This window comes from Lygodium microphyllum, chromosome 18 (genome assembly GCF_053477565.2).
Source record: "Lygodium microphyllum isolate KBCC chromosome 18, Lygodium_microphyllum_v1.1.10, whole genome shotgun sequence".
NCBI lineage: Eukaryota > Viridiplantae > Streptophyta > Polypodiopsida > Schizaeales > Lygodiaceae > Lygodium > Lygodium microphyllum.
Genome location: NC_141152.1, coordinates 76045382 through 76057913, shown reverse-complemented (window position 1 = coordinate 76057913; position 12532 = coordinate 76045382). Strand labels below are relative to the sequence as shown.

Below are 12532 nucleotides of genomic sequence, written 5' to 3'. Positions count from 1 at the left end.
GGCTAATGGTGCCCAAGGGTAGTAGGAGAGGGCTGGACATGTGTGCAGCATGTTTGTACTTCACTCATAGCATCTTTTACTTCTGAGAATCATTGATTCAGTTTCAGATTGTAAAGTTGCAAATTGCAGAATCAGTATTTATTTGTGGCTTGCTTTTTTCTGGCAGTATGATAAGCAAGTTCTTCACAGTATTGGCAGAGATTATAAAACAAAATGAGTAGCTTGCGTACCTTGTTATGTAGCACGTTATCTCCAGCAGGATTAACTCCTATAGATGGATAGCTTATCAATGATGCTCCATGATAAGTACCTTTTGTGAACTGCTTTTAATGTGCTTTTTCTTTTGTTCAGACAGGGGTGGAGCAGCTTGTTCTAGGGTTGTATATAATTCGAGGAGACAATATGTAAGATGATATACTTCTTTTGCCTGAGTTCTGCTTATTTGAACATCTTATATTTTTGTCCTTGAACTGAGATTGACTTCCTCTTTTTCATGTGTCTAGTGCGGTTGTAGGAGAGCTGGATGATGATTTAGATTCCAGTCTAGATCTGAGCTCTCTGAGAGCACATCCTTTGAAACCTGTGCAGCACTAAGGCTTTTCTACATACAGTGCTGATTTGTGATTCCCACTGGTGCAACCAATTTACCATGTCACAGTATAGGCTTTGTTGAAGTAAAGTTTACAGAGGTGCCCTGCAGCAGAGTAATTCTTCACTCAAGTAGCCTCAAGGTGATGAAGTGCTGAGCTTTTAAATCTCATCAGATTTGTCTGCAAGGTTTTAGTGAAAAACAGTCATTTAAGCCCATGTCAGCTAAGCCCATGTTAGCTTAAATCAATCACGTGTGAACATACATGAATAGAAAGATTATAGCAGTTTGAATTCAGGGAGATGGTGATGCATCGTTGAAACTGTCATTAATGCTGACATCTCACTCATTAATTCCTTGTTGGAGTTGATCTGGTTAGATGAGAAGTATTGGCATTGATCATATGAGGACAATTTCATTGGCTTTCAAAAACTCGCAAAGTTCTGCTTGCGGAGCTATTTTTGAAAGCAGAACAGGAATCTCTCTCTCTCTCTCTCTCTCTCTCTCTCGATGTATACCATGAATTCCTGCATTTTCCCTATACACAAAAGTGCAATGAGTTAATTGATGGTAGCACAAAATTGTAAGAGTGTATGTCTAATTACCCTAGCTAAGAGTCTTAGAGAACATCCTCAAGATATGCACATTAACTAATCATTAGCTTGGAGACCTACCAAGAGTATGACGAGTTGTTATGTATGCATTAAAACGTTGTTAAGAGCATAGACAATATTATGAGTTTTTGTTAGGTGACGTATGCAATAGAACAATTCATGTAATGATTTGCTTGCAAAATACAAGAGATTTTGAGGCACTAGAATCTTGTATTGTATGATGTTATATGCTTTTGCACTCAAGATTTGCCATTTCAAGCTTTTGTTTTATTCTCAGCTCTTTGCGAGTCCATGACGAAACTTTGTGTATATTGAGATTTATACCTTGCTTAGATTGCCATGTAAGCTTCATTGTGGAATTGTGGGTCGATAGTGCCAATCATTGTATTGCTTTGTTTACAATCCATCATAATTTATTTGTGTCATGTAATTTTACAACTCATTTCATAGCTTTTGCATATAATATTGAAAATCATATTGGTTTTGTAATTGACCCTTTGGAAGACCATGGTTAATGTATATATTGAAACCCATTATTCGATGTATACTCGTACTTGACTCTCACAGTTTTGTATCATTATGGGAACATTTGAATAATTGTAAATAGTGTTTTCATTAACTTTGATGCATGAGAAATAGTAGTATATTTCACGAGGATTAAGCTCAATAGATCTTATTGGCTACAAGGGTATATGTGTTTGAAAGGGAAATTTTGGAGATAGATGAGTTGCTTTATTGCTTCTTGACATGCCTTATTGTAATTTTCTAAGAGATTAGGGAAATGATGATTATACACGGCACCTTTACCTATTGTTTGGATATGCTTTGAATCCTAACTTCAGTTGTACTTTGTTTGTTTGATCATCTTTTTTTGTTGCTTCAAGGTTAGTGTGCTCTAGGTTGTCTTCTCATGGTGGGCAAGAGCACTTGGTCCACTTGTTTGATTCTATGATATCTATCATTGAGTGCCAGATCTCCACATTCAAAATATGTATAGTACTAGTAGATTAGGAGACTATCAAATGCATAATTTTACTTTGTTTGATGCCATTATGAACCATAGTTTCTACAATGTGAATTAGATTAGGTGGTGAGACGACTTCAAAATAAATAATGCAACAGTTTAAAATAATTGAAACCAAGTGAAAAGAGAAATGCAAAAAAGTCCATTACCATACTATTTAAAGCCTTAGAGAAATTCATAAAAGTTTTAGAAGCTTATCTTAAAAGTTACACGGTATATAAGAAACAAAGAGCAATGGCAACATAATATTAGATCCATCTAAAAATTCGAGTACAAAAGGGAAGCATGTTACACGTGTCAATTTGAACTTAGATCAATAGACAAAGGATATGTCTATAAGTCGAAGCTTGTGCTTAGTGGAGGGGGATGGGATGGGAGAAGGAAGCGTGTGATGGATAATGTGGTATCTACTATGAGTAGTATGTGTCAAGGGCATCTCTTGCAAACGTTTTGCATCACAAGCTACATGTCATAGCAACAAGGTGGTGTGTGAGGCTACATTAATTACAGGGGGATGTGGCATCAAAAAGTGGATATAAGGATGATTGAGGTTTGTCTCATTCAAGATCATGAGAAAAAGGACTCTAGCAAAGAAGCAACATGGGACTTGAGAGTTTTGAAAAGGAGGAGACACCTCATGCAAGATAACTAGTATGTAGTTAGTTTAGACAACAAAGAAAGTTAGGTTTGAGTGCCTAACCTAGTAAATTGCGAATTGGGTAGACTCCAAGCATGTCAGTCATTGATCTTACATGAAGGACTAGTACTAAGAAGGTACCAACTATGCCTTTGAATCAAGTAAGCACACATAGAGATGGCCAATCCTTTTTAAAGACAAGGTGCTAAATAGCATGATGTAGGTGTGCTTATAATTATTCTTTATCTTTCACTTTCCCATATTACTACCCTTTGCGACTCTAGTTTTCATGAGGTAAAGTTGTTGAAGGCCTCAATGTTGGGTAGATTTACTTGTCAAAGTGCATTGGAAAGCCATTGACACCTTGTCTTAGTTTAATGGGGTTGCAAGGCTTTTGGTGTGCTCATGTAATACTCATGGAGAATGTTCTAGGGTAGGACATGATCTTGGTTTACTTTGTGGAACATTGTCATGTGAATTTTTTGTAATGGCTTAAAGGCAAGTGCTCACACGAGTTTTGCTTTGTGCATTATTGGATTAAAGTAGAGCTTATGTGATGATAATTGCCTTTTGTGATAGTATTGACTTGGCTTGGTTTATTGGATGTAGAGTTAGGATGTTCATCGCCAAGTTGAAGTAGCATGCTTATTGGTAGTGTTTGGTGTGCTTAGGTGATGAACTTCGTATACATTGGCTTGTAACTCTTGGTTGCTAATGCCATAGCTTGGCCTTAACAAAACACCCCACCCCACTTCACCCCGTCTCCCCTCCCTCCCCTCGTGGTGAGGTCTTCTCTCTCGCTTCCCTATTTTAGGGGTTTGTAGCTATTCCTTAGCATTATGCACAAGTGCACCTATATAGGGAGTATTAGTAACTTTGAGCTTTGCTTGATTTCTACTTTACAGGTGAACCCTGACTTGTGTAACGTTACGAGGGTGTAGTCTTGAGATATGTCTTTATTGTACATTTTTTTCATTGAGTAATACAAGAGTATACCTTGTTCTCACATATTGTGTTACCTTTCTATGCCGTGTCTAGTGAGTGATAAAGTGCAGGTGCATTACACTTGGTATCGGATAGGCTCTTGCTTGGAGTCTAAAGATGTTCATGATAGAGAACATTTAAATAGATATTTGGGGAGGAAGAGCGCGTTGTGCTTGTCTCGCTTTCTTCCTTTGATTTAAAGCATTTTGGTCTTGAATTGCCCTACTTGAGTGTGTTCTCTCCCTAAAAACCATGTTTTCATTTAGCCTTTCTATTTTCACTAAAAAAGCTAAATTCAAAATTTTCTTTTCTACTCTTGATTTCCCCCCCCCTTCTCCTCATTATTCTATTTCCCTCCTAAAAGAGATTTCCCCTTAAGTCCTTATAGATAAGGGTAGTATGCTCCCAACATCAAATAATATATTGTATAAATTGTAGAATGACTAGTTTTTTGAGATGAACATGTGTATACAATCAATTTTTCTTAGTTTTGATATTAAATGGCACGTTTTAACATGTTCATGTTTTTTTTTTCAAAATTTAACGTTATATGGATTTAAAATTTAATAGTTACGCTTGCATTTAATAATGTGTAAATGTGCAAATGTATCAAGCATTCACATTTCTTTGATTAAATCACTTTTTCAACATTTTTCTCACGTTGATTGACTTATTTTGAGATGCACATTTAGTTGAATTGTCTAGTGGGGACATTACATCCTCCTAGAGAAATCCAGATGTTCTCATCTTAAAAGAAATTGGAGGTATTCTTTATATGAGTTGCCTCATCGACCCATGTGGTCAAGCACCTATAGTGAAAAGAGCTGAGTGATAAGTGCCCCTATTATGTAATATGGCTCTTGAGGCTTAGCGAAGCTTGGTGGGCTTTAAGCCAATAAATTCCTTGTTGTCTGTTGAAGGAGTATGATCAAATAAGCCCCACCTTGCAAGGTTGGAGGGTTCATCCTAGGTGGGATTGTTGTCTTCTCTATGCAGAGAGACGCATTTTGTAGCATTCTGTGAAGTGATGGTTTTCTGTATCTTGTTATGAATCAATATGAAGTATTGTTTTCTGAAGTATTTTGAATTAATATGAAGTATTGTTTTTTGAAGTATTTGTCATGTGCTAAAGGTTTTGTTTAGCATAAGTTACCTAATTAGGTATATAAAATGAACTTGGTCAAGGAAAGTAGGTCTTGATTCCAATGATCGATCATCTATGGTTGGGTGGACCCGGTAAATTAGGTAGCTTTCCTAAATATTAAATAAAGGAGCCGATGATAAATGACCCTTCAAATTTGATAGGATAGTTACTAAGTTTAACATCATTTTAGGGAGTTGATTTGACACTATACTTTACCGGTAGAGGGGTTAATGTTCCGCACCCCCTCATTCCACTTTCATTGAAACCAAATGTAGTTTTAGCTCTACTCTCACCTCTAATTGGTGGCCAAGTGATGTTTCTTAGATAGGTGTTAGATTGCTATTAAGGGTGACCTGTCCATGCTTTCCCTAAGAAGCAAAATTGGGATTGCAATGCCCGACTGAGTCCAACTTTTCCTTAGGGGAGACTGGATGGTGACACATATGGACATAAGTTTGGGTCGACCACTAGAGGTTATATTTATTAGAGGAGGCACCTTACACATGGTATTAGAATAATGGTTTAAAGGATAGGAGATCTAGGAGTAAAATGAATTAATTCAAAATAACAACACCTAGTTAAATAAACCTCTATTGATTACTCTCCAATTGATTCTACTATGTGCACTATGACCTATAGGAGATTGGAGATGAGGAGGCTATTCGATTAAGATAGAATTTTTTGTTGATATATCAAGTGGCCTTAGGGACTTCTTGTATGGTGAAGCCCGTTCAAGATATTGAAGAAGATATTTATCCCTCCAAATATATTACAACCTCTCCAAGATGGGTGGTAGATGATTGACTCTTGGCCATATAATAGATTATAGATGGGAATATATAAAGGTCAGAACTTCCTACTCTAATATGAATGGTAAAGAATCTACTAGGTTGAGGTACTAAAACTAGTCATGATATATCTTTTGTTTGCTACTTTTGATGAATGGTTATTGACAATTGGTAATAAACTAGTATACTTGAAACATTGTGGGTCTCTTGACAAGTATTGTAGATAGTTCCTTGTGAAAGAGTAGTGGTAGTGCCAAGAAGGCCTACACTTCAGACTGGATGTTGGGGTTGTACCCAAGGACCTACAAATTATGTCATTTGTCATACCTAATAGAAACCACTAAGATATAAGGATGTAGATCCTGATTACTTCCATGCATATAGAATGCATGAAATGGTGTTTTGGTAGATCGATTGTAGTCAATTAACCTTGTAAATGCTATTGTATTAATAAAGAGAAGACTCATTGTATTGTGGAAACATTTGAGTTTGTGCCTATACTTAATAATTAAGTATTTTGATAGGTGAGTGGTGAGGTAATGTTGCTTGTATTCACCATAAGATAGAACATCCCCACATGCATGCCTCCCCCATGCATATATTTATAATATTAGACTAAGATTTTGTGTCCAAAATACATTGAAAGCATCCTTTTTGTGTTCCTTGCTCTTTTTCTCACTTTGCATGACTCGATTTTGGTGCAAATAAATCAAAACACACTCTATTTTAAAAGGTTTACAAAAATAGTATTTTGTCCTCCCTAAATAATACATAAAAAACAAATCCATTGTGCATGTATACACAGAGTCATTAAGCCACTAGGCACATACAAAATGTAATGCTTCCAGTAATATTTTTCCTTACTAAAGAGTGCATAAATTTCATGCACAAATTGCCTACTCCAAATAAAATTTTCACTTACTCTATCTAATTGTTTACTCACCACAATACAACTCACATTAGTATCCTTCTATCTATGTGCTAGGTATAATGCAACCAATACCATACGCATATGTCCGCACGATAAGTCATGGAATATGCAATAAATAAACAAAATCCACAATTAATTTCAATAAAATACCATGATAATTCTATAATTTTTCAAAATACTGTAATAAACATAATTTCTTAATTCTGATAAAATATTGTCATAGACATAATTTCATAACATTTCCTCACGGTTAACAAGCAATTGTCCTTAATTGATAACTCAAAGAAAAAAATGCAAGGCTGGCCAACCACATGCAAGTGCTACCTCTTGTGGCAAGTTTGCACTATAAAATTTCATGGATTTTACAAGGAACACTCTCGTATGTGGAAAATTTGTGTTTGTGGGATCTTTAATGTGATTATGAGTCGTAGGCATTAATTAGATTGTTGTATTATAGAGTTAGCATTTATTTATGTATCCATTGTGATTCTTCCATTGAATGATTTCTTTACTATAGCAAATACCTATCGTATTGATTGCCGATTCGGGTAGTAGTATGGTCATGATCAAGGATTACTTCGGGAGCTAAACTTTTAGTATCAGCCTCTAACAAATGTGGATGTTTAGCTATTGGAGTAATTGGAGGTGTCCCCTTGAATGGTTTCAAAGAATTGATATGAAAAGAATTATGTATTTACCAGTGAGGAGGAATATCCAATCTAAATGCATTCTCATTAGTCTATGGTATCAGTATCATGATTAAATTAATGTCAAAGACATATCAAGAATGATGATTGAAGAGGTGCAACTAGGAAATCATGTCTTTCTTTATGTATTCACATAGAAAGTTTTGACCTCTTAATTTTTGTTGTATCATGTTGGGTGTAAAGGTCCTTTGTTCACTTCTCCTGTCTTACATGTGTATTATTTATTTGTGCATGTACATGCACCCTTGTGGGGGTAAGACTCGTAAACCATAAAGTATAAATACATCCTTTAATCTTTGTGCACACACACACGCACACGCATGCACGCACCCACACCTACACACGCACACGCACACGCACACGCACACGCGCACGCACACGCACGCACGCACGCACGAGCACGCACACGCACACGCACACGCACACGCACACACAACTTGTCACATTCACTCCTGCACTTCACACATGCACATTGCTTCACATTTTGTTGCTGCCATTCTCTCTTTTTCCTTCAAATGGTATCAAAGCACATGTTCTGAGGTAGTTGGTCATGAGCACGCATCTCAAGGAAACTATTCGTGGATTGGAGTTGTAGCAAACTATTTGTGAGAAGCTACACACACATCGAGGCAACACTTTTTAGGTTAGGTTATCAATTTTTCTCGTTTGCGTATAAGCAGCACAATAGGTGTGGCAATTGCATTTATTGCTGTGACAACAATCATTTTGATTTTGTAGGGTCAGCCGTCGAGTTGTCAGGTCTGCACAGGCAAGCGATAGCATGTAAGGGCACGGTAGCAAAGTGGCATCCGCACAGGTGATTGCATGGCGTGGTAGTCATGGCAGGTCGGGCACATCGATTGGCCAGCTGTGTAGTGTTGTTTACAGTTGTGTATTTGGTAGGTCCAATTGTGTACTTATTGGTTCAGTCATTGTATTGGTTGGTTGTACATAAATAGTAGTGGTTTATTGTTGCTGCTAGAGCAAGGACAACAAGTGTATTTGGTGGTTAAGCTTGGGTATTTGCAATTACTTTGGCTGATATCTGTGATTTTGGCAAAATGGCTACAACTTCTTCCAGTTCTGACACAAAAGGTTTTATGGAAATAAAATGATTTGATGGTTAGGGTTTTGATCTTTTGAAAGATTCTATGCAAAAGGTATTCTTTTTTTGAAAGATTATGAAGATGCTTTGCAACAAAACGAGCATGCACAAATTCCTAATCAGGGCCAAGGTGAACAAGAAAGCCGTGGCCTATATCAAAATGGGTATCACTGATGATATCCATACAGATATCAAAGGCTTGAATATAGGTTATGCTATATGGAAATAGTTGAAGACCACATATGAGATCACCACACTTGTCAATCATGTGCATCTGATGCAGAAGTCGGTGAATATGTAGTTGGATGTGTCCAAGTCGGCTTTTGAACACTTGAGTGCATCTACATGTATTTTAAATAAGCTAAAGGATGTAAATCTCGATTTTGATGATAAGCTGAGAGTTATTTTCTTGATCATGACACTGCAAGACTCATGGGAAACACTTGTGCTTCCTTTGACCAACAATCCTAGCCTCACATATGATGGTGTGAGAGGATCCATTCTCAATGAAGAGTTTAGACGAAAATCCAGTGGGGAAGGCATGTCAGAGGTAGAGCTGATAGGAAGAATGCAAATGTAGGACAAAGAAGAAAAAGTAAGAGTAGAGGGAAAGAAAAGCAGCAAAATGTCACATGTTATTAGTGTGGCCATAAAGGTCACAAAAAGCCTGAATGTAGGTACTTTAAGAAGGAATAGGAAAGAAAGATGAATGCAGGAGACAAGAAGAAGAAAGAGGACAAGGTTGACGCATCTGAGGCATTGAAGGACAAAGAGAAGGTCAATGTGATCTCTAGTGTTGTCATTGAAGAACTGTTTGATGGAGATGGTGATGTACTTTGTGCTGTTAGTGATGCCCTTGCACTTCACATTTAGGACACGCACATTACCAAAGTAGATATTATTGATGCATTATTGGCAGTCGATGATGGACTGACATAAACATGGATAGGAGACTTTGGTGCTTCATTTCATGTGGCTCCATGCTTGGAATGCTTTGCTACCTTTGATGCATGAAGTTATGACAAGGTTTACCTTGGTAATAAACATGCTTGCAGTATTGATGGGATTGGCACTATACATTTTTCTTTGGACAACGGTCAAGAGCTTGTGCTCAAAGGTGTCAGATATATACATGGCATCAAGAAAAGTTTACAATTTGTGGGATAGATGGATTTGCATGGTTATACCACAATGTTTGGTGGTGGTTTATGGAAACTTAAGAAGGGCTCTATGCTTGTTGTAAAGGGCTATAAAAAGGGCACACTCTATTGCTTACTGTGCAAAGCCTTATCTAAGAAATTTCTTGCTATTGCTGAAATTGGCTCTCATTTAGAGCTTTGGAATAAGAGATTGGGTCACATGAGCCAAAAAGGACTTGAAGTTCTTTCCTCTTTTAAAAGACTTGATGCTAAGGGCTCAAAGCTTGAATTTTGTAATGATTGTCAATTTGGTAAGCAAGTGAGGAATTCTCATTATTCTGGTGTCTCTCACCACAAACAAAATGTTTTGGATTTGGTGCATTCTAATGTGTGTAGTATGTTATGGGAGGTGCTACATATTTTGTTTCATTCATTGATATGTGAATGTTCTAGAAAGATTGAGTGTATTTGTTGAAAAAGAAAAGTGTTGTATTCGATGCATGTAAGTCATTTCATGCATTTGTGACCACTGAAATGGAGAAAAAGTTGAAATGTCTCACAGCAGATAATGGGGGCGAGTTCATATTTGTTGAATTTAAGTCCTTTTGTGATTTCCATGCTATCAAAAGGGAGCTTACAACTCCATACAACCCTTCTTTGAATGGTGTGGCAAAAAGATATAACATGACATTGTGTGAGAGAGTGCGATGCATATTGTCCACTACTAATGTCCCTCATGAATTTTGGGGAGAGGCATTAAAAACCACGGTACACATTTGCAACCGTTCTCCTAACAAGTCCTTAAAGAATGGCATCCCTGAGGAGGTTTGGTTTGGCGAACTGGCTCTATGTGACTATCTGTGTCTCTGGTTATGATGCATTCGTAGATGTCAGAAATGCATTGAGAAGTATGACACATTGTTGGTACACAAAATTGTGGAGTCTACACACGCACAAACAAACACACTCTCTATACTTGTCGCTTTCACTCCCACACTTCACGCCTACACATTGCTTCACGTTTTGCTAATGCCATTCTCTCTTCCGCCTTCATACCATTGTACATAATACCTTAAAATGTAGATTTAACCTTGTACAATGAAGGACTAGTTGCTAGTTGCAACCTTCCAAGTAACATTTCCAAAATAAAATCATGAGAACTCCCATCATCATGCAAAATACACATTCAAATTATACACACAACCTTTCATCTTCACTAAAGCATATAAAAAAATAGGCGCACTTGATTTTTTGTTACTCAGTAGTTGCCTCGCATTGTAAGCTATCGATAGTCTAGTTAGGAGTGTAATTAGGTTCTCTTTCAATATTGTGCAATTGAGCAATTTTTTTGGTTGTTGTTGAGGGGACAATGTAACTCGTCAATATGCTTAGAAGTGTCCAAATTTTCAACAATTATGAGAAATAAATTTGGCCTTTTTATTTTGAGCATTAAGATTTGCAGTTTGAGATTTTACATTGTTTTTTGGATTGTTGTTAGGGCTTCTTTGCACATTTCCACTTTGTAGTTGGAACTTGGAAGACCGATCCGTTAGACATAAAAGAATTAGGACTTTAAGGAAAAAAATGTATTTTTAGGTTGTGGTTGTTGTTGAAGGAATGGGGTGATTGAGTGCAAAGCATTTGGGCAATAGATTGTAATTCTTTCTTAGCATCATGGGCATAAGGGATAATTTCATAATAAAGAGAAGTAAATTTAGGACAATTCCGTTGAGCTTGAATGCCAAATTGAAGACCATCTTCATATTTACATTGCAGCATGCTCTTAGGAACTTCCTTAAACATGCACAATAGCAAAAGTCTTTGCCAAAATCTTTCAATATAAATAGAAATAATATTACCCTCTTGCCAAGATAAGTTGGATCAATTATGACTACCTTGAAGATGAAATTGAGACACAATAAAAGATTCTTTAACTTTTTCTTGAAAAGCAGGCTATGTTCTTGGATGGTCAATGTTATTGTGTAGGATGTTCCATCAAAGTGAAGCTTTATCCATCAAATAATTGGTTGCACACTTGATTTTATCCTTTTTGGGAAAAGCTTCTTCATCCAAGTAATCATCGAATTGGCTCAACTAAGATACAATAAATTTTACATCCTTTCTTTGTCAAATTTAGAAAATTGGAAAGACTTATAGCTTATTTTCAGATCCTTTTTGGTTTGTTGAGCAACGATAACACCCTTCAAATCTGAGCAATCCGATTATCTTTACCTTGAGCCATAGGATTTGGTTAATGTTCACACTCTTGAAGGCATGATCGCATTTATATTATATTGAAAAAGATCAATTTGTTGTTGCAAGGTGATTTTTGGTAATGAGGATTCCATATTTTCCATATTCACTTTGTTGGTGTTGGAAGGACTCAACATGGTGAAAATAATTTATGATGAAAAGAATAGATTTGAATAAAAATTGTTGCATAGGAGTAAGTCTTTAATAGATTTTGCAATATAGATAAGTTATGCAATGTGAAAATAGCCTCTTGTAGAACTTGCAAAATGATTCACTTGCATGTGAAAGGCCTCTTCTATATATCCCATAGAATTAAAACCCTGCATATCGTATATGCAATGAATTAACCAAGTAATTTTTTTTCATGTAGAGAGAAGGGCTTACGATTAAGATGCCTCCCTCAGAAAATACAAAAATAAGGAAATTGCAACGGCCGTCCATGGTGGCCAATCGTGGCAGAATGGGCGGCAATTCGCACTGATTAAGGTGGTTTGGAGACTAGATTGGTAGCATGGATAGGTCGATATAAACTAATTCAACTTTCCCTCCTTATGGTTGAAAACCACTTGCTCTTTCAAAACCACTAGGAAGGTGGTCTTGGGATTTGACTCATGGTT

General features: G+C 36.7%; 1 long non-coding RNA gene across 1 annotated transcript; it reads left to right on the top strand.

The window, feature by feature from the left end:
- Positions 1-240: 240 nt before the first annotated feature.
- LOC148021037 (uncharacterized) lies at positions 241-1176 on the top strand. Its single transcript, XR_015694758.1, has 2 exons — positions 241-404; positions 504-1176. It is a non-coding gene; the product is annotated as an uncharacterized LOC148021037 (long non-coding RNA).
- The last annotated feature ends 11356 nt before the right edge of the window (positions 1177-12532 follow it).